Source organism: Balaenoptera acutorostrata, chromosome 8 (assembly GCF_949987535.1).
Source record: "Balaenoptera acutorostrata chromosome 8, mBalAcu1.1, whole genome shotgun sequence".
In the NCBI taxonomy this organism is placed as follows: Eukaryota; Metazoa; Chordata; class Mammalia; order Artiodactyla; family Balaenopteridae; genus Balaenoptera; species Balaenoptera acutorostrata.
Window position 1 is genome coordinate 42,156,692 of NC_080071.1, and position 22,749 is coordinate 42,179,440.

The 22,749-nt window shown below is 38.2% G+C and overlaps 1 long non-coding RNA gene across 2 annotated transcripts in view; it reads right to left on the reverse strand.

Annotated features, from left to right (window-relative positions):
• Window positions 1-1,202: 1,202 nt before the first annotated feature.
• The window catches only part of LOC103009280 (uncharacterized), a 119,354-nt gene continuing 97,807 nt past the window's right edge, over window positions 1,203-22,749 (reverse strand). For both annotated transcript variants that reach the window (XR_009008984.1, XR_009008985.1), the window contains exon 7: window positions 1,203-1,975. This is a non-coding gene — a long non-coding RNA (uncharacterized LOC103009280). The remainder of the gene's footprint in view (window positions 1,976-22,749) is intronic.

Below are 22,749 nucleotides of genomic sequence, written 5' to 3' on the forward strand. Positions count from 1 at the left end.
GGTAGGGCACGTGGAAGAAGTTGGCTTTAGATAGGAGGTGTGATCTTTCTTCTGTTGTGACAGCAGGGAAGGTGAGGACAGGTGGGCGGAGCTGTGGATGGGCAGGTATAGATGTTGTGGTGGGAAGCTCAGGTTGGGAGTTATCATCTAATATATGTCTTTTCCCAGAAAGTTAAAAGTTCATGACTTAATTTTTTTCTAGTTCAGATGCTACTTTACACAGAGATCCTCTTCAATATCTACAATTAAGCCAAATAAGTGACATTTTGGGATTGTGGTTTCTCTAAAACTTTAGACCACATGACTCTGTATTTGGCTACAGGGTCAGGACACTGTACTGTTCTTATAAAGTCTTGCAATTATTTTTGGTTATTAACATCTCCAGAAAATGGCACACATATCCATAGAAATATAATGTTTTGTTACTTTCCTGAGAGAGACAAATTACAACAGTTTCCAAAAGGAAAAAAAAATATGGCATATTCATGAAAAAATTGCTTTGGATATTTCCTAATGGATTCAACAAAACTTTTAAAAATGTAAGCGGTCATATATATAATAGCATAACTGCTGTTTTGTCATTATTCTCAAAGGTAAAACTGACTAAATACTGGAATGTCATACATTTGTCATACATACAAATGCTCATACAACTACCCACAGTATACAGCAAGTGGATAGACAGACATGTAGAGAAGTGATTTGGTAGATGGGTTGGTAGTGAAACCACTTAACTATTCTACTGCTCCTGTTACCAGGCACGTAATAATCTGAATTTAGCAGCTGGCTCTTAACTTTACCTTTGAGTTTTCTGGCTCTTGGCATGTAAGAATTCTAATATCATGCCTGAGCAACACTGAATAATAAACCAGATGCTACTTTGAAAATGTGTGTGGTCCTCTGCATATCCTTTTTTTTTCAATGAGCTGTTTCTCTTCTGAACTTAATCCTTTTGTCCCTTGTTAAATTCCTTATGGCATATTTACCCTTGGGAACGGCAAGAGGTATGGAGCAACCCCACTGTTTTCTCTGACGTAGCAATTATTGCCTGATAATGATGTGGCAGAAATAGCAGCATACTTGGAAATAAAGCCTGAACTACTAATGGATATTAATTCACTATTTAATCTAGTACATTGTTTAGTTGCTGTACATGTTAGCTTTCTGATCTATGGTTAATAAGCCATTCTAATCAAGCGTATTACTGTTGGAGGTAGGGGAATGGGCATTCCATCAGCAAAGTTAAGTACGTCTTGCCACACTTTATGTCTTGCTTTATAGCTCACGGCAGGTACCATAATTCATTCCATGAATGTATTCATAGGGCAATTATATGGCTATAAATATAATAGTAATAAAGGTTTTCTTTTAAAGCCTAAGAGCTATTCATTTAAAAATATTCTAGATTTCATCAGTCTTCTAATTAACGCCTCCTTGGCCGGAAATAACTTTTTTTTTTTTTTTTTGGCTGCGTTGCGTCTTCATTGCTGTGCACGGGCTTTCTCTAGTTGCGGCGAGCGGGGGCTACTCTTCGTTGTGGTGCACGGGCTTCTCAATGCGGTGGCTTCTCTTGTTGCGGAGCACGGGCTCTAGGCATACGGGCTCTAGGCATGCGGGCTTCAGTGGTTGCGGCGCGTGGGCTTCAGTAGTTGTGGTGCACGGGCTCAGTAGTTGTGGCTCAGGGGCTCTAGAGTGCAGGCTCAGTAGTTGTGGCGCACAGGTTTAGTTGCTCCGAGGCATTAGGATCTTCCCGGACCAGGGATCGAACTCATGTCCCCAGCATTGGCAGGCGGATTCTTAACCACTGCACCACCAGGGAAGTCCCTCATCAGTCTTCTGATAATAGCAAAGTTACTTTTCATTTACTTGTGAAAAGTGATACTCCATTTGTATATATTTTTTTCAGTTTCTGAATTTTTAGTTGAGGACTTATAATTCAGTTTTTACACTGTTATTTAGAGAACGTTGGGTTTCACTGTTGAGACAGAAAGGTTAAAAAATGGTGATACACAGAACATTATAAATTAAAATTTTCAGGATTGGCAAATTGGGTTCATACTATAGACCCCTAAAAATTTTGGTGAAGACAAACGAGCAAACAAAAACCAGAATAAGAATTTGGAAAACAAGTGTTTGGGGTTCTGTCCAGCTCAACTGCAAGGCCTTCAGCACGTCACTTAATTCCTCTGAACTTCTGTTTCCTGATCATAAAATGAGAGTATCAGACTAGATGTTCTCTCCAATGTCTTTTTTAGCTCTAACAGTCCCAGGACAACCACATGTTATGGGTCAGAGTATAATAACTATAAATAATGATGTATTTCTTCTGGAAAAAAAAGCAGGCACACTAAATTACTGTATTACAAAATACGGGAAATAATACAGGCATAACAAAATGGACATGGAATGAATCAGACTGAGGGTCAGATCCTAGCTTCACCATCACTGGCCTTAAACAGTTCACGCAATGCTCTCTGCACGTTCCCTCACTTCTAAAATGGGAGTGATCGCTCTTCCTCGATGGGGCCATGACAACAAACAACCAAACAGATGTACAGAGCTTAGCACAGTGCCAGGCACAGTAAGTACTCAATAGAGGCTAGTTATTACTTTCGTTGTTTTTGTCACAGAGCATTGCTACAAGGAAAAAGGCGTCCAGTACAATAGGTGCTCAATAGGTAGTACCTATCCTTGACTCCTTTGAAAAAAGTATCAGAATTTAGGCAGTAGTCATCTAGGGGTATAGACTAGTCATACCGTATGAGAAAAGAAGCATTAAAAATGGTCAGAAAAATTCCCGTCATGAGAAGGAAGCAAGGAGTTTCTCGGTAAAGTCAGTAATCCTATACTGGGGAAGTGGACTAATGATGTTGACTCAAAGTAGAAATTCATCATGGTTACCATTAAAAAATACACCAGTTTAGAAAATTAAGTAAGGGGAATCAAAAGGAAATAAAAACACCTCCGACAGCCAGGAAGCCAATTCACTCATCAGCAAAAATCAGTGAGGTGGGAAGACCTATTGAGGAAAATCAATGAAGCGAGAATTCTTCCTTGCATCCGGGTTCCAGCAAGATGCTGTGCTGAGCTCTCATTAATACGCCCACCCTGAACTTCCTTTACCTCCTCTGGCTGCTTCTCCTCGGTATATCTTGTCACAGAAGATGCTTGACTTGTAAACCGAATGCTCACTCTGCTGTGCTGTAGAAATGTGACTGCGGAAGCCTCTTAACCCCTTAGGAGTTTGTTTTCTCCTAGCTGGGGGATGCATTGTAATGCAAGAATTATGCAACGTAACCTGTTCCTATGTAATCTATCTCAAAAGATACACCCCTTTATTTTCAAATTATAATTTTACAGTTGAAACTTCCAATGGCTAATTTGCGTGAAATGAGCCCCTCTCAGTGTCACCCCACCTATTTCTGAGAGTTGCTCAGGGGTCTTGTGATCGCTGGCAGGATCCTTTTAGTTTTTTCTGTTCTGATCTCTCTCTCTCCCCTGCTCCTCCTCCCCCTCGCTCCCTTCCTCCCTCCCTTCTTTTCCTCTCTTTTTGGATCTCACTGTTGATCTTCCTGCTTCTAACGCATACAATGTTGCCATTTGGGAAAACTGTCATTTACTGGCATTCCTGCTCTTAGAACTGGGCAAGGCACCTGCTTTGACCTACCTCCAGCCATGCTCCACCCCATGGGGTTGGGGAATCCACTGGGCCGACCTACCCTTTTCTAGACCATGTTCTGGGTCCCAGGGACTCCAGAATCTCCTGCCCAGAGCAATTTCAGGCTGCAACCCTGGCCCTTCATCCTGAAGCCTGAACATGCAATGGGCACACCCTCTAGGCTCCAGGAGACCACTAAGGGTGGCTGTTTGCTGTGGGAGGGCGTATGGAGATTGGAAATGCGGTCTGGGATATCCAGCCATGGATGAGGAGGATGGGTCATATTCTGGACAGTTAGGTAGCTTGATTCATGATGTTTAAATATTCAGGCGTGGGTGTGCACGTTTCCTGTGCATTCCTGCCTGGCCCGAGGATGTTGGGGTAGGCCTGTCTGAGTGAGGTGATCCCACTGATACCTCTTCGTCAGCTCTAAGGAGGGCTCTGCCCTTGCTAACTCTACTCAGCACAAGTGATACCAGTCAGTGACTTTAACATCAATAAGATGTCACTTAAGTCTAATGCAGAGTAACCAACAGCTGCATTCAGTGCTGGTTATTTTTAGGACCCACAAACTCAGTTGCACTGCAGGGTCCCTGACCAGCTCCCACAGCCTCTGGTATCATGGAGACCAGCTCAGTCCCACCAGTGAGAATCTCCAAGCACCTCCAAACTCCAGTCTAAGCCCAACTATTAGGTGTTTTTCTTGTTCTTGTTTTAAATGAAATCAGACTTGTTTTAGTGACGCCAGAATGATAGACAGTAACACTACCTGTTTCCTTGAGATAAGATCCAGCCCCATCCAGCCCCCACTTGTGTGTAATTGGACCACAATGGCCTGGAAGAGTTCATCACAATTGTTCCCTCTATTTCTCAAAATCCTGATTGCTCTGTCTTAGCCAGCACATGTTCGGGTTACCAATCGATCAGTCCAGGCAGCAGAGCATAAGCCCCAGGTCAACTTCCCATCACAGCTCAACCCGCACTAGGAGGAGGAGCAGGGTGGCAGAAGTGTGAGACTTGTAAGTCCCTCTGTCGTAACCTTGCCTCAGCTCCCAGAATCCTGTGAATAACTATCTAGACAAAAAAAAAACCACAAACCTTCTAAGAACAAGGCATTCTTGATTTTAAGGCAGTCTAAATCAAGACTGGGGGCAGAGTCCTGCTAATATTCACAATTATAGGATTGGATTTATAGCATTATAGCATTCCCAAATATAGAATTATAGAATTAAATAGAACTCAACATATCAGTTGGAAGTAGCAGCATTTGGGTTAAATTTTTATAATCCAGGGATTTCTAAAAATATGGGTCTCCATCTATATCTGTATCGGCAAGATTTAAAAGGCTGACCAAAGTCAATTCTCCCAGAAGAAAGTGTAAACCACTTGCTACCCCCGACTTGGCAGTTTTCAATTTTCAAAATTATTAGAATCAAATCTCTAACAAACATTATCAAGTACGTTTACTACTAAACAGATTAGTGTTTACTACTAAAAATGAATAATAAATCTGTCCTATCTAAATCATGGACTATTGTGAAGATTGGAAGAGAAGAAGGACGGTGAGCTAGGGTAACACAGTAGCACCTTTAAACACCATGGAGTAGGAGTGGCTTGGTGGCATTACCGTTAGCTGCTCCACAAGCTATATGTATGCTTATTGAGTGTCTTCTAAATATAAGCCAGTATGATAGGCACTGAAACTCAAACCACATTCTCTTGGCTCAAAGCAATATTTCAACTACTCAGCTGTGTTTATACCCACCCTAGAAAACCTGTAAGAGCTCCCCTGCTGCTGAAGACCAAGGATTTCTTTTGTTTTTCTCCACTTTCCTCCTTAATCATTTTACATGACCAGGGAGAGAGAATGTTAAGATCTACCTTCATCTAACAAGTGAATCACTGTGTTTTGTTTCATTAGCATGAACACAATGTGTAAGACACAACTATCACAGTGAAGACCAGATTCCAGAATCAGCAGACCTGCTTTTAAACTCTAAGTAGTAGAGTTATTTAACATGATCAAATCAGACTTTGATCATATGTCAAACTGGATTAAGAACAGTACCTACTTCACAGGAGTGTTGTGAGGATTAAAGGGGATAATGAATATAAAGCATTTAGCCTAGTAGACCCAAATGTTAATAATTTTAAAATAGTAATTATATTATTTCTGAACTTGGTGCTAAAGAGAATACACAGATTATAAATTGAGACCCCTAATGCCAAGCATAGAATCCTTCCAAAGGCAATAAACTACTACACATCAATAATGTGGTTTACAATAAGAGACAGGGCAGAACCCTTTGTTATCCAGAATTCCATCTATGCAAAATGTATCCGAGAATGGGAAGTAGAAAATGAACCCATTAGGTATCACAGCTAAATTAGGTATCACAAAGTACATATATACCCTGTACAATAATGAGCAACTGGCAACAGATTATTGAGCAACTGGCAACAGATTATTATTGTAATATTCTACAGTGGTAGAATCATGAGCAACTGGCAACAGATTATTATTGTAATATTCTACAGTGGTAATCATGAATTTTCTCACAAAGCTCTATTCTATTATTGATCTTTCATAGAGAGGGTTATATTTTCCATGTTCATGGGCAGTGGGAAAAGCTATTCCAACTTGATCCTATTCTAGAAGTTACATTTTAGAAGTTATTCCTGAGGTCAGCATGCAGTACATAATCAAAGAGATACACAGATTTCAAGGCCACACAAGCAGAGCAGCCATTCCCAGACAATCACTAACTCCCTGGCCCCTTCAGTACAGAACATTGAGGGAAAGCAAACTCCTTCCTGAGAAGACAGCTTTTACAGTCTAACACTGAGCACTTGTGGACTGAGATAGAGAATGTCCTGGAAAATAGCAATAGAGGCCCTGATGAAAGAAACATGAGTTAATACACATAAGGAATTTAGAACAGTTCTGCAAATGTGGTATGTCCTTAAATAAAGTTAGTTTGGGGACCTCCCTGGTGGTGCAGTGGTTGAGAACCCACCTGCTAATGCAAGGGGACACGGGTTCGAGCCCTGGTCCGGGCGGATCCCACATGCACAGAGCAACTAAGCCCGTGCACCACAACTACTGAGCCTGCGCTCTAGAGCCCGCGGGCCACAGATACTGAGCCCGCATGCCACAACTACTGAAGCCCGCACACCCGGAGCCTGTGCTCCACAACAAAGAGAGGCCACCGCAATGAGAAGCCCGTGCACCATAATGAAGGGTAGCCCCCACTTGCTGCACCTAGAGAAAGCCCGCATACAGCAACGAAGACCCAACGCAGCCAAAAATAAATATTAAAAAAAAAAAAAAGTTAGTTTGTATTATTTTTTTTTCCAGGAAAAGAACAACTTGGACACACAAAAGAGTATCAGTAGAACCTAGACAGTTTGAAAATGTATAAAACAACTTAGAAATTAGACCCCAAAAGCATATAAGGATGTTTTGTTTATTTGTTTAAAAGAATTAATTCCTTAGTAGGTAAGGGAACACATAATCCTATTGAAAACCTTTTGTAGTTGGTCTCATGTAAGTTAACTCTGTAGTAATCTACATATATATTTATTTCTGAGTTTTAAATTTGTCATATTCATAAAGTTCCAATCTAAAACCATGCCAAGGGACTTCCCTGGTGGTGCAGTGGTTAAGAATCCGCCTGCCAATGCAGCGGACACAGCTTCCAGCCCTGGTCTGGGAAGATCCCACATGCCATGGAGCAACTAAGGCCGTGCGCCACAACTACTGAGCCTGCGTACTGCAACTACTGAAGCCCGTGTGCCTAGAGTCCGTGCTCTGCAACAAGAGAAGCCACTGCAATGAGAAACCTGCGCACCACAACGAAGAGTAGCCCCCACTCACCGCAACTAGAGAAAGCCTGCGCGCAGTAACGAAGACCCAACGCAGCCAAAAATAAATAAATAAAAATTTAAAAATTGTTTAAAAAAAAATAAAACCATTTCAAGTATTATGACATCTGACAGTATCTGGACCTACTACAGCTGCTGGAGTTCTAGGGCCCACCCAGAGTAGGCAGATGAGATAAGCATGCCACCTCACATAAAGCCACCTTAAGATGTTTGTTGGGACATGCTTGTGGTATCAGTCATACATTTTACTCGAGGCTGAGACCTCCTACGCCCTTATTCAAAGCCTATGTACTTTTCTTTTTTTCTAATTCAATGGTAAACATGTACTGAATTTCATATATCCACAAGGCCACGAATACATGTCTGGACAGCCAGAGTAAGGTCAATTTCCTAGGGGATAAATTAAATGGCAAACGTGTTAGAGAGCGCAATGAACACCTTCAAGCCCCTGACTTGAGACCTGTGCTTCAAGATCTGTGCGAGAGTGAAAAAAACAGTACAGTTGCTCATTAGAGAAAGTTTTATTTTTCTGGTTTGGAATATACAATGCCTAGGTTTGTAAAGGAGGAAATGCTGCTTTCCTGTTACCTATCACTTGACTTACCTGAACTTTCAAAAGCACTCACTCATATACATTCTCTGCTAGTAAACTGACTCTGAACGCACAGTCTCTGCTAGAACATTGATTTGATGACTCACAAGGCAATCTGTGTGACTTAAACACAATGGCAACCCATGCAGGTGATTGCTGTGTGTCACATACTGTGTCTACTGGGTATTTTTTTTCTAATTAATCCTACATCCTGAAGCAGTTAAGGATGTCTGTGGGAAGAAATATGAGTTATACTAGCACTGCTCTTAGCCTGACCTATAGTGAACTTGAATGAGTAGAATACTCCTTGGAGAGAGAATTTCTCCCTGTATAAGGTAGGTGTATTCGTTTCTTTCAAGGCAACAGGATACATTTAGCAGCAAGGAAAAGAGAGTTTATCAAATATATCCTGAGTAAGACTGTTTGGTGGTTTGTTATTTTTCAGGCTCAATTTCTTGGCTTCTAAAATCTGTCCCTTATAAAGAGAGCAGTCCAAAAGCTGAAATTGATCAAGAACCCAAATTCTGTTCACGGAGTCTTCCCAGTGAAGGAATAAAAAGGAATTTAATTTAGATTTTAGTAAGCAGTCTAGGATAATTTTTACATAAACTATAAGGCCATCGACTTGTATTTAATTTGCCTTGATAAAATTTAATTACTCTCAAACAAAGCAAGTTCTTTCTAATTAGACTTGATATGAAAAAATGAAAACACAGCAAATTAACAAAGGAAAGTAATCTCCAGATAATAAAAGCCAACAAAATTATATGTTGTATTTAAGGAGTGGTCTGCAAAAGGTACTAACAACTAAACAGAGGAGCTTTAGTGTGGGAATGGTAGGAGGAAGGTAGCCAAAGAAAAGAATACTGTGGCAATGAGACTCTGGTCAGTGCCTGACACTCTAGAGGGGAGTAAAGAATAAAACCAGACTGTTAAAAGAGACCCTTGGTTATCTACAATCAAGCCATTATACACAGATGAGGATGCTGAGGGCTCACATAGTAAAGTGACTTGTCCAAGGACACAGAACATGACTATGTGATAATTGGGGCAGATGTTGGTCCTCTCCTTCATTGTTAGGTAATATATACTGTTGGGCACTGTCTTCCTTCTTGGATGCAGAAAGAGGAAGTTTTTAATTGTACAAATATTTAAGATTATTATGTAGACTGCCAATAAAATAACTCACTAAACATGCATAATAGTCATTTAAAATAGACTCCTTCTACAAATAATGTCAAAATTGGTAATGTATGGGGGATATATGTCTGTGTAATCCAAAGCCAGAAATTTTAGGAAATTTTCTTGGGTGAGAACATCTAATACATAAATTGAAAAACTATATAATATTGTGATCCTACTTCGACAATCAAATTATCTAAGTATTTAAAAATGTATTGGGGGACAAGCATGTGAAAAGATACTCAACATCATTTTTCACTAAGTAATTAAAAATTAATCAATAATGAGTTTCTTCTACCCACCTATTAGAATGACTAAAATCCAAAAAACTAACAATACTAATTGCTGGTGAGGATGTAGAAAAAGGAGCTCTCGTTGATTGCTGGTACGAATGCAAAATGGTTCAGCCATTTTGGAAGGCAATTTCTTACAAAGTTAAACATAGTTGTACCATATGATCCAGCAGTTATGCTCCACGGTATTTACTCAACTGATCTGAAAATGTACATCCACCTAAAAATCTACATGCAAATATTTGGAGAAGATTTACTCATAATTGCCAAAAAATGGAACCAACCAAGATATTCTTCAATAGTTGAATGTATAAACAAACAGTATACTTCCAAAGAGTGCATGATAGAAAGGGGGATGAAAGAATAACTTCACAGTGGAGACACCTGACAAACACCATCTCAGCCAGGTGATCCAGGTCAACATCAAGAGTGATTTCAGTGTACTGCTATGTTGATGGCATACACTCAATGTGATGTGATGAAAATGGCACTTTATCTGGGTGGTCTTCCTCCTCACAATTATAACCCCAGTCTACTCATGAGAGGAACATCAGTCAAATCCCAATTGAGGACATTCTACAAAATACCTGACCAGTACTCCTCATAACTGTCAAGGTCATCAAAACAAGGAAAGTCTGAGAAACTGTCACAGCCAAGGGGAGCCTAAAGAAATATAATGACTAATTGAAATGTGGTATTTTGGATGGGACTCTGAAACAGAAAAAGGACATTAGGTAAAAACTAAGGAAATCTCAATAATGTATGGACTTTACTAGTTAATAATAATGTGTCCATATTAGTTCATTAATTGTAACAAGTGTACAATATTAATGTTAGATGTTAATAATAGGTGAAACTGAGTATGGGGTATATGGAAACTTTCTGTACCATCTTTGCAATTTTTCTTTAAAACTGTTCTAAAACAAACAAAATAAGTTTATTTAAAAAAATGTGTTGAGCAGAGTTTCAGAATGGTAGTGAATTTTGCATGTTTTTAGGAGAAATAATGAGATAGGTTTTCCACAATGTCCAGAATCACAGGGCTGATCATCTTGATCTTGCCAAAAGTTTTTAAGTAATTTTTTAGAGGTGAAAGTGTAGGAATTGTTTCAATAGGAACACACAACTGTTTTTTTTTTTTAAATGCAATGAATTGGGAAACACTGTTTATTTTACCTTAATTTTGGAAGATATTTATATCATAAAAAGTAACATTTTTAACACATGCTTTAAATTTTTTCAGGTTTCCACTTCACATTGATAACTAACTAGCTGGCAACCATGGAGCAGATTAAAGTAGAAGAATCTTGATGCTCTCTAAAATGCTAAATACTGAAGATAGGGTCTCTCTCTTTAGGGTTTTTCCACACTAAAACTCTATCTGAAATGCATATATTTTCAATGCATTCAACTGTTCAGGGTCAGATCATCCAGTTTGTAAATTCTTCATTTCTTTTGCTTCTCTCACCATCTTTCTCCCCGCCAATCTCTCAGTAGATGGAAAAAAAATTATTTTTATGGGATGGAAAGAAAAAGTATAGAATATCAAAAGTATTGTCCAAAATGTGCCTTTCTGATTATCTGTAGATTTGATTTTTATATGATGCTTTGTCTCCTACTTAATGCAGTAACACCCAGCCATATTATATATTTCCAGAAGTTCAGAACTGAGAAGAATAAAGATTGTTAGCAGCAAGTAGTCTTGGCAAGTAGACTGCATGGTCAGATGTCTCCTGTCCTGTGTTTCCTTCTGAGTCACAGGCTTCTCGTGGCCTTGGGTTTGTCAGCATTCCCAAAGATCTGTCTTAGCTGTGTGCTCAGAACTGAGGCTGACTTCCAATGTGACCTGGTCGCTGGGTTGCTGTATCCAATAAAGGATTTTATCACCTTAGAGGAGGATTAATCATCAGTACTATTTCCTCCCACACCTGAGTCCTGCTTAGAGGCCTTGGCCCCAAACACTCCCTTTATAAGCTCTTACAAGAGTGTGAGAATCAGCAGCAAAGCCTTGGGCCATTTATTGAATTTACAATGTATTTGAGAGCAAGAGAAACAAAGAGGTTTTTACAAAAGCTGGACCAATCTGTAACAACAGTTCTGGTCAAATTGCAGCACACCTAAACTAGATGGCACACATACTAATTATCCTGTAGTTCTGATACTCTCAATCAACAAGGAACAGAGTTCCTGCTGAGTGCACAACAAAACAAAATTATCTTTTACTTTCTGTTCTCTCTGTATTTACTATGCATCTGATATATGTCAGTCTTACAAATATATTATTCTTCAAAGATGTGTGCTAACCTGTTCACATATCACTTTCTCAGCATCTTCTAGACCACCAATCACACTCCCATGCACTGGAAAGTTTGCTATAGTGTTTGTATGTGTGTGTATTAAAAGGGGGCAGTTTATTTCATAGGTCAACATAAAGGAAAGGCTCTTATTTTTGTTGAGAGAATTTCAGCCCTTTTGGTTAAAGGTGGGGGCAGTTGCTAGGGTAAGGGGCCCATTCCCGTCTAAAATGAGAACCCTAACTTCCCAACTAAGTCAGAAAGGAAAAGTTACGATGAAGGGCTGGCTTATTATAGGCAGATAGCCAATGGGGCTCACCTGGAAGGCTGGCTATGCTTTCCCTCTGTAGAGAGCCTGAGCTGAGAAAGGCAGCAGTAGTTTTCTTGTGGAAATCATCTCTGTGCTATGATGACAAGGAGTCTGGGTATGTTGGAGGGTCAGAGGGTAAGGGCAGTGGAGTGAATGAGACGTGTCATGCTTCTCCTTCATGATTTTTCTTTACCTGGTCTGACATTCTTGTGACATTTGAAAAGGGGAGCAAAACTGAGAAGAGCAAAAAAACAAAAAAAATTGATACCTATATTACTTCGCTAGGGCTGCCATAACAAAGCATCACAAATGAGGTGGCTTAGAACAAGAGAAGCTTATTGTCTCACAGTTCTGGAGACCAGATGTCTGAAATCAAAGTGTCAGTAGGGCCATGCTCCCCATGAAGGTGCTAGGGGAGAATCTGTTCCAGCCCTTTCTCCTACCTTCTAGTAGTTCCTTAGCTTATGGTTATATAACTCCGATCTTCACATGGTATTCCCCTACGTGCCTGTCTCTGTCCAACTTTCCTCTTTTTATAGGGGTACCAATCATATTGGATTTTTATAAAGACCAGTCATTTTAGGGCCCCACCCTACCCCAGTATGACTTCATCTTAACTAATTACACCTGCCACAACCCTATCTCCAAATAAGGTCACGTTCTGAAATACTAGTGATTAGGACTCCAATGTATGAATTTGGGGAGGGAACACAATTTGACTCATAACAACATGAAACTATATACAAGGATTTGGCAATTGTTATGAAAAGAGCTATTCTTGATGCGTCCTGTGCTGGGAGCTTTCCCTTTGATTTGTGAAATAATTCAACTGGTCTTCCAGCCTAGAACATGTTGAAATCATAACAATGGCATGGACTGGACTGCATTCATTATAAATATTTTCAGAGGTAAAATATTTATTAATAAATATTTTAATATTTCTTTTTAGAAATAACTCATTTGTTGATATAAATGCTCATCTTATTTCAATGTGCCTGCCATTTCCTTTAGTGTACTTCCAATATGCTTTCTGTATAATTCTCCATCCTGGTTTTCCCTCTAACTTAGTAAAATCCTTGAGGAATGGTCAGTGGAAGAGACTAGGTACATGGTAATTTTATAATCAGTAAAGGCATTTAGAATTATCTTTTTTTTTTTTGATGCTTTTATCTTTGTGGAATTCCTACATTTCTTAAAACATGAGTAAAAATAATAAGTTTAGTTGTGTGATATAAGAGAACATTTCCGAATTAATCTTCGATTGAATTAGAAGTTCAAGAGATGCTACTACATGGGATAAACTCCAAATCTCTGATTCCATACAGGTTTTAATAGTACCAAGTTATTTTTATCCTGATAAATGAATCCATCAAAGATTTCCCCTAGTGAACATTCTTATTGTTAATTAACAATAGAATGTAGCACACAAAAAGGAAAGTAAGGGCTGGGAAAAAGCGTTCAACTGTTATTTTTTAAATAGAAGTGAATAACGTGTTTTAATTTTTAAACCTCACAATAAACCCAGGATTCTATACTTTACCTCACTGACAGAAGGGGTCTGAGAACCTTGATATTCTCCAGATCATATAACAGATGCAGTGAGAATTTTAAGCCTTAGACATCTGGCATAGTTGAGGTTTTATGACAAGGTATTCTGGCAGAAGAGAGAAGACCCTAATTAGCAAAGTATCCTTGATAACCTTTTAAGTATTGTCCTTTTGGATCCCATGAGGTTTTTCTGATAGATGCATCAGTTGTTTAGATCATTTCAGTTCTATGACTTGACGTATTTCCAAAACTGCCTTCAAGGCCTTACTTATTTATCTTCCAAATGAGCCTAGCAGAGAAGAAACATAACTGCGTTATGGAAAGTCTTTTGTTGTTTGCAAACCTTCTCTGCGTTCCTTTCTATAAGAAACTACAGTCGTCCCTCCATATCCAGGGCAGTTTGGTTCCAGGATCCCCCACGGACACAAAAATCCACGGATTCTCAAGTTCCTTATATAAAATGGTGTAGTACAGGCCCTCCAAATCCAAGGATTCAACTAAGGGACTGACTACACTTAGTATCTAAGGTTTTTCTTTCCATAATATATCACTGTCCATCAATGCCACATTTCCTTTTGGAGGTTCTGAACATGGGGTGGCTGCGTGGAATAAGGTGGTATCTGACCATGTGTCCTGGACTTGCCCTTTCCTGGCTTTTGCACAGTTGAGAGGCTGAGAGTTACACAAAGGGAAGATGGCGATGAAGGCCTGGAGAGGGCTGGTTAAGTCTGGTCTGACCTTGGCTGCCCAAAGTTTTCAGGGCCCTCGTGTGACCTACTCCATTCCAGGTCTGAGGGGAGTCTGGCATCTACCTGCCTCAGATATAGACATCAGACATGGAGAGAAGAGGGCTTGAATTTGGCCAGGGCATTTGCCCAGAGTGTTCCCCTTACATTCTGAGATGAGATAAATGGAGGTCCTAGTCAACTCGAATCACAGTGGGTGCCAGAGGGAAAGCAAGGATTTGGTAGCTCTTAGGAGTTTCATTGTTACTATAAGGGAGCTGTTAAGCTCGGTGCCCTTACGCTTGGCAGTCAGGACTGAGCACTCTTTCCTCCTGTGGCCAGCTTGTCCAAGGAGGCCCTGAGCTGCAGACCACTAAGTAACAGTTTGCCAAATATACTAATTTCCTTTCAGCTATTTGCTCTCTAGGAGCTTGGCATTTCTGAAATCACTAAAACTTCACAATCTGGAAACTATTACATGCATTTTTAATTTTTGCCTCTTTCTTCATTACAGGGATAAGAAAGCACGTATACCGGGAGGGTTTTACCTCTGTGGCATTTGCGGCTCAGAGCCCATTATGTAGTAAAAGCAGAGAATATAGGCAGAAGGAAGTATCAAGAAAGAGAACAACAATATTATTAGGTATTAGCCTTTCCTGAAGGTTTCCTCTGTACCAGACATTGAGTTAAGCATTGTACAGGTATTATTTTATTTAGCTCTTATAATAGCCCGAGAAGGTAGGTTTGAGAGGTTAGGTGTCTATAAGGTCATACAGCTCTTTCGTTGTAGAATGGGATTCAGACCTAGGTCTGTCTAATTACAGAGTCAAGTTCATGAGAATTGTGCTACACTGGCTGCCATACTTTGCCTCCCCTATTCAGTTTAGGATGGAAATAGAAGTATGGGAAGAAAATGAATGATTACAAATCATCGAGGCAAGTAAAAAGTGGTTATAATGTGTATACCTTCTACTTATTGGCTGTAAACTGCTATTTGCTACAGTCCTAGTTTGTGACTGCTCACTACCATGGTTCATGAGTACACAACTACTAACACTGATAAATCTAGCCTGGAGAATGTAGCTTTCTTTTTTTTTTTTCTGGTCCAACACTCATTTTATTAGTTATCTATTTTATACATATTAGTGTATATATGTCAATCCCAATCTCCCAATTCATCCCACCACCCCCACCCCACTTTCCCCACTTGGTGTTCATACCAAGATGTTTGTTCTCTACATCTGTGTCTCTATTTCTGCCCTGCAAACTGGTTCACCTGTACCATTTTTCTAGGTACCACATATATGCGTTAATATATGATATTTGTTTTTCTCTTTCTGACTTACTTCACTCTGTATGACAATCTCTAGGTCCATCTGCGTCTCTACAAATGACCTAATTTCATTCCTTTTTATGGCTGGGTAATATTCCATTGTATATATGTACCACATCTTCTTTATCCATTCGTCTCTTGATGGGCATTTAGGGAGAATGTAGCTTTTGATGAATGAAAATATGTGAGACAGAGACCTCAGGCTGTTTTCCTGGCTCAAGACTCTTCCTGAGATATGCAACCTGAAATACTTGGTCAACTTCCCTCCTATGCATTTCCAGACTGAAGCCCACAGGACTCCTATGCAGAATGGGCTGGTTCATATTAGCATCTGCTCACGGCTGTAGGTTTGGGTGCTTATGCTCTGCTCTATAGCATCCACAACTGATTTTCTACCCTGAAGGCTGGGGTCCTGAAGACATGAGTTGGTATTGAACTCAGGCATTGAAATCTGACCCAATCTGGCTATAAGGACAAAAATAAATTTACAATTGGGGAAATGAATACTGTGCAATAAGATTGATTAGCCACTATATTACAAGTGAGAAAGGAAACTTGGATGCCCTGAGATTATTTGGACCTCTGTATTGCCTCAAAGAAAAGGGATCTGTATATGTGCTTTATAGAAGTGCATTTACCATTGCATCCAAAAAACAAAATACCTGGGAATAAACCTACCTAAGGTGCCAAAAGACCTGTACTCTGAAAACTATAAGACACTGATGAAAGAAACTGAAGACCACACAAACAGATGGAAGATATACCATGTTCTTGGATTAGAAGAATCAATATCGTTAAAATGACCACACTACCCCAGGTGATCTATAGATTTAATGCAATCCCTATCAAATTACCAATGGCATTTTTCACAGAACTAGAACAAAGATTTTTTAATTTGCATGGAAACACAAAAGAAGCCGAATAACCAAAACAATCTTGAGAAAGAAGAATGGAGCTGAAGGAATCATGCTCCCGGACTTCAGACTATACTACAAAGCTACAGTAATCAAAACAGTATGGTACTGACACAAAAACAGACATATGGATCAATGGAACAGGATAGAAAGCCCAGAAATAAACCCATGCACTTATGGTCAATTAATCTATGACAAAGGAGGCAAGAATATACAATGGAGAAAAGACAGTCTCTTCAATAAGTGGTGCTGGGAAGACTGGACAGCTACATGTAAAAGAATGAAATTAGAACATTCTCTAACATCATATACAAAAATAAACTCAAAATAGATGAAAGACTTAAATGTAAGACCAGATACTATAAAACTCCTAGAGGAAAACACAGGCAGAACTCTTGACATAAATCACAGCAATGTTTTTTTGGATCCATCTTTTAGAGTAATGGAAACAAAAGCAAAAATAAATAAATGGGACCTAATTAAACTTAAAAGCTTCTGCACAACAAAGGAAACCATAAACAAAACAAAAAGACAACCTACGGAATGGGAGAGAATATTTGCAAATGATTAAGCTCTGACAAGGGCTTAATTTCCAAAATGTACAAACAGCTTATATAGGTCAATATCAAAAAACAAACAATGCAATCAAAAAATGGGCAGAAGATCTAAATAGAACACTTCTCCAAAGAAGACATACAGATGGGCAACAGGCACATGAAAAGATGCTCAACATTGCTAATTATTAGAGAAATGGAAATCAAAACCACAATGAGGTACCACCTCACACCAGTCAGAATGGCCATCATCAAAAAGTCTACAAATAGTAAATGCTGGAGAGGGTGTGGAGAAAAGGGAACCCTCCTACACTGTTGGTAGGAATGTAAATTGGTACAGCCACTATGGAGAACAGTACGGACGTTCCTTAAAAAACTAAAAATAGAGTTATCATATGATCCTGCTATCCCACGCCTGGGCATATATCCCGAGAAAAGTCTAAGTCGAAAAGATACATGTACCTCTATGTTCACTGCAGCACTATTTACAATAGCCAAGACATGGAAGCAACCTAAATGTCCATTGACAGATGAATGGATAAAGAAGATGTGGTGTGTATATATATATATATATATATATACACACACATATACACACAATGGAATATTACTCAGCCACAAGAAAGACTGAAATAATGCCATTTGCAGCAACATGAATGGACCTGGAGACTGTCCTACTAAGTGAAGTAAGTCAGACAGAGAAAGACAAATATCATATGATATCACTTATATGTGGAATCTAAAAAAAATGATACAAAAAGAACTTATTTACAAAACAGAAGTAGACTCACAGACATAGAAAACAAAACAAACTATGGTTACCAAAGGGGAAGGTGGGGAGGGATAAATTGGGAATTTGGAATTAACAGATACACACTACTGTATATGAAACAGATAAACAACAAGAACCTACTGTATAGCACAGGGAACTATATTCAGTATCTTGTAATAACCTATAAGGGAAAAGAATCTGAAAAAGAATATATATTTATGTATGTATATATATATATGAATCACTTTGTTAAAACACTGTAAATCAACTATACTTAAAAAATAATAATAAAAGAAGTATACTTTTATTAGATAGTAACAAATATATGCTTTTAAAATACAGAATTAAAAAGACAAACCATAGTTCCCTTACCCAAAGGCAAACACTGAAACAGGTATATTAATATCTAGTCTTTTTTCTAATTTTACTGGAAAGTGGTGGGTATGTTTTTGTGCTTTATGTAAAAAGATGAATATTTGTGCCCCAAATAAATAATATTAATAAATATTTGTTGAGTAAATTTAAAAATAACATTTAATTAGTTTCTGAGAGCTATTTTTTCAGAGGGCTTTTTAAATGAACAATTATAGTGTTATCCCCATAATGAGATATAAATTTATAATAAAATGATTGACTTTGAGTCCAAATGCCATCATGAGAGTAATCTGGCATCGAAAACTCTACATTATTGAAAGAAAATTTATATGGTCAGTTCAGTCAGGTGTGGTTTCTTCCTTAGGACTTCTCTGATGTGGTGAATATTTGGCCTGTTGATGATAAGAATAATAATAATTGCTCACATTTACTGAATGCTTTGTATATGTCAGGAAAAAAGTTCTAATTGCTCTCCAGTTTTTAATTCATTTAACACTCAACACAGCACTAGTATTATCGACGTGTTACAGAGGAAGAAACTAAAGTATTTTTCCCTGGTCACACAGTTAATAAGTAGTGGAATTGGGTTATAAACCCAGGTCCAAAGACTTTGAGTTTGACTATTACACTTAACCAGGACAATCATTCAGTCTTAGTATACCATGACTTCCCTTTTTGAATTTTTCACTTTAATTAATCATAAGTCAACTTGAGCATACTTACAAGAGATCTTTTCAACATGTATATGATTGGTATAAATTTACTAATCTATGTGTTACGTTTAATATAATTTGCCTGCAATTAACAGAAAATATGACAAACTGGCTTAAATCAGTGGTTCTCAAACTTTAGCCTGCATCAGAATCATCTGGGGGCTTCTTAAAGCACAGACTGCTGAGCCACACCCCAAGTTTCTGGTTCCACAGGTTCAGCATGGGGCTCTAGAATTTGCATTTCTAATAAGTTCCCAGGTGAGACTGATGCTCCTGGTCTTGGACCAAACCTGAGAAAAATTCATTGACCTTAGAAGTCAAGATTCAGGCCTTACATTGGCTTAATCCAACTTCTCCAGTTCTGCTTCTCTGTGTCTTTCTTAGTTATTATCTCCTCTGTGTATCTGCCTACTCCTCAAACAGTACCAAGATGACTGCAGCAGTTTTAAGCCTTGAATCTATGCACAAAAAATATCCAAGAGAACACAGCTCTTTCAGCAATTTTCATAAGAACAAGGAAATTTCTTTACCAAAGCTTCAGAAAATTTCCCTGAATCTTGACCAAAATTAGATCACCTCTTCATTCTTGACCAAGTTCTAACAGATAAGGGAGTACTGTTTGCAGATTGGCTTAGTTAGGCCTGTGCTCCTTAACCAGTCATAATCTTAGAGGCATGCTTCTTGATTCATCAAGAACTACTACGAAAGTGCAGGAACTGTAGTCTTTAGATGGAGGAAGAGAACTTTGCTTTGGTGTCTGCATTCCCAGCAAGGTGAAGAAAGGTTTAAATTTATTTTCTTGCTACCCCTTTCTCTCTCTCCCTGTCTTTGCATAGGAGAATGTCAGACTTTCTGAAATTACTGTTTCTGTTTTAAAGTGAATTTTTTCTTTACACTGACTTTGAACTGAGTTCTTTTTGAAAGAATAACATAATAAAATGCAGGATCTTTGTATCAAAAAAAAAAAAAAAAAGAAGGAAGAGAACTTTGTTATTTTACCTTCCTTTCCATTGTTTTGGTTCAAAGTACAAAAAAAGATATTAAAAAAAGTCTTCTTTCAGGAGAAATCTTCAGAATCTATCTTTGGAAACTTGTAGACAATAAAATTTTACCTTTCCAACTCAACCTTAAAGTTAACATTTTAAATTTACATATTAATAACAATTTAACAATATTTACAATGACAGAACAAGTGTACATATTTTTAAACAGTGCTTTAAACACATAATACTGGCCAAGATTTTTCTCCTAAATAAAAGTCTCATTGTAGTTATGAAGAGGATGTCATTAATTTATAGAGGGCCTGAGATATGCCAGAAGCTATATTTCACATGTATTATCTAATTTTATCTACTTGGCAGCCCTAATAATTAGGTAATATTATTATCTATGCTTTGCAGATAAGAATTAAACAGCATCTATACTATAGTTGTAAATAACAATATATGTTGTCTATTCCAATTTAAGTGAGTATAAATAATGTATTTTTGATAACTGTATAATACATACCCCTGTATAATACATACTACTCATTTGTTTTGAGAAGTTATCTCTACTTATCAAAAGTAATAACTAATTGTTAAGGAAGCCATGGTGATGTATGTGGTTATTTTCATGTCTGACTTAATTAAGTTTAACGGTATATTTAAGTGTTTATTATGTATAAGACATCATGCAAAAAAAAACACATAGTGTATCCATATTTAGATATATATATAAATTATATATTTAGATATATCTATGTCTGTCTATATCTATATATATATAGAGAGAGAGAGAGAGAGAGAAATAAAGATAATTCTCATAAAGCTCTTAATATAATGCCTGGCTCATAGTAAGTACCCTATAATAATCTTAGCTTTTATTGGTATTTTTATTTAAACTCAATATAATAGATCTTTGTTGAGGAAGTATTAGCTGTGAAGCATTGTTCAAGGAAATGAGAACATTACTCACTTATACAGACATTAAACACCAACTCCTTTAACATAGGCTGCTCTTAATATACTCATTACAGAGGTAATTTCTCAAGCAAATTAGTCAAGTAACTTGTTTCTTGATAACAGTACAGGGAATTATTAAGACTGCCAAAATCAACAGTGTATTTCAGAGGCTTCCAGGTTCTCTGTAACAAAGGCTGAGTAAGCCATGATTCATAATCGGGAAACTTCTATTTGAGGGCCTTATTATCTCTCTTCTTATCTAGGGTGTGGGAAAGACTGGTAGCAGTGGGCAGCAGGCAGGGGAGGAGTTCCCTTCCGTTTCCAGTGCCACAAAGTGAGTGAGAAGCACGTAGAGAAAGTTTCCCTGGAGTAGTATTTTCTTATTCAATAGATCCCCCAAGATGTGTATACAGGGCTCTGAAAATGTATTTGGGACAATGGAGCTGTGTTAGAATTTATGATCTAGGCCAGTGTCTGTGGTTGAGTCAGTCATGCTTCATCACCCAGGAGCAAACTAAACTCTGTCTTAATCTTGCCACTCTGGATTGCTTGCTGCTTCAGTCCGTGTGTTTTATTTATTTATTGTGGGTGGAGGGGAATATGTTTTTAAGGCTCAATTTTGAACCTGCACATAATGTAACTGAAAGAGAAGGTGTTTTTCAATTGCCTAGAATATGTTTAAATTGTGGCTGTCGTGTACCGGTTGCATGGCCATAAGCAAAGCCTTAGTATTTCTACACCATAATTTCCTGTCTTTTAGAAGAGTGATATCTACCTAGTGTCTTTGTTGTGAAAAATAAATTAGATTGCAAATGAAAAAGAGTCATCACAACTGGCACACAGTAGGCTTTCAAAAAGAAAAAAATGAAGAATTACCAAAAAAACCCACAAAACCTATCAAGTTGGTGTTATGCTAAATGCCCATTATTTTTAGGAAAACCACATAACATAATTTACACCCCAAAGACATTTTTGAGAGTGAAAGGGTCATTAATAATTAGCCCAGGACAGCAGGCCAAACAAGGACTATTCTCAGCAAATCTGAAGGTATGCATTCGAGTTATAATCATGTCGCTTTGTTGATGGGGCTCAAGGGAGAAGTCAGAGCTCCTTATCTCTTAATATCAATTTTGCAATCATTTAAATTTTTTATTGTTGTTGGCATGAAAGGCCAAGTTTCCTCTGAGACACTTCATGGTTATTTATCACTGAAACAAGCATATACTGACCACTGTCTGTGGTCAGTGGTAGAGTAGAACAAGGAAACTGTATGACCCCGTTTTCTTCTTCCCCTATTCTACCCACTTTTCCCCCTAAGCTGAAGGAAACCAAGGTCTACTTCTTACCCAAGCAACCACTGCAATGCTTAGAACCCACAAGAACGGCACCCACCCCACACATCACAGAAGTGCCCTTGGGGTTAGTGGGTTAAGAGTAGGGAGGGGACTTTTCATAAATTTTGTTTTGGAATTCTGTAATTTAAATTTGTTATGATCTGGAAAGAATGTCCTCCTTTCTGTTCTTCTTTAATCCAATATATACTTTGATGATATACTTGATGGCATTCAAGACACTGACTAAATTTAGAGGCTGTGGAATGTGGTTATACACCCTGCTTTAAATTCCTAGTTGATAAGGAACAAATAATAGTCCTGTTG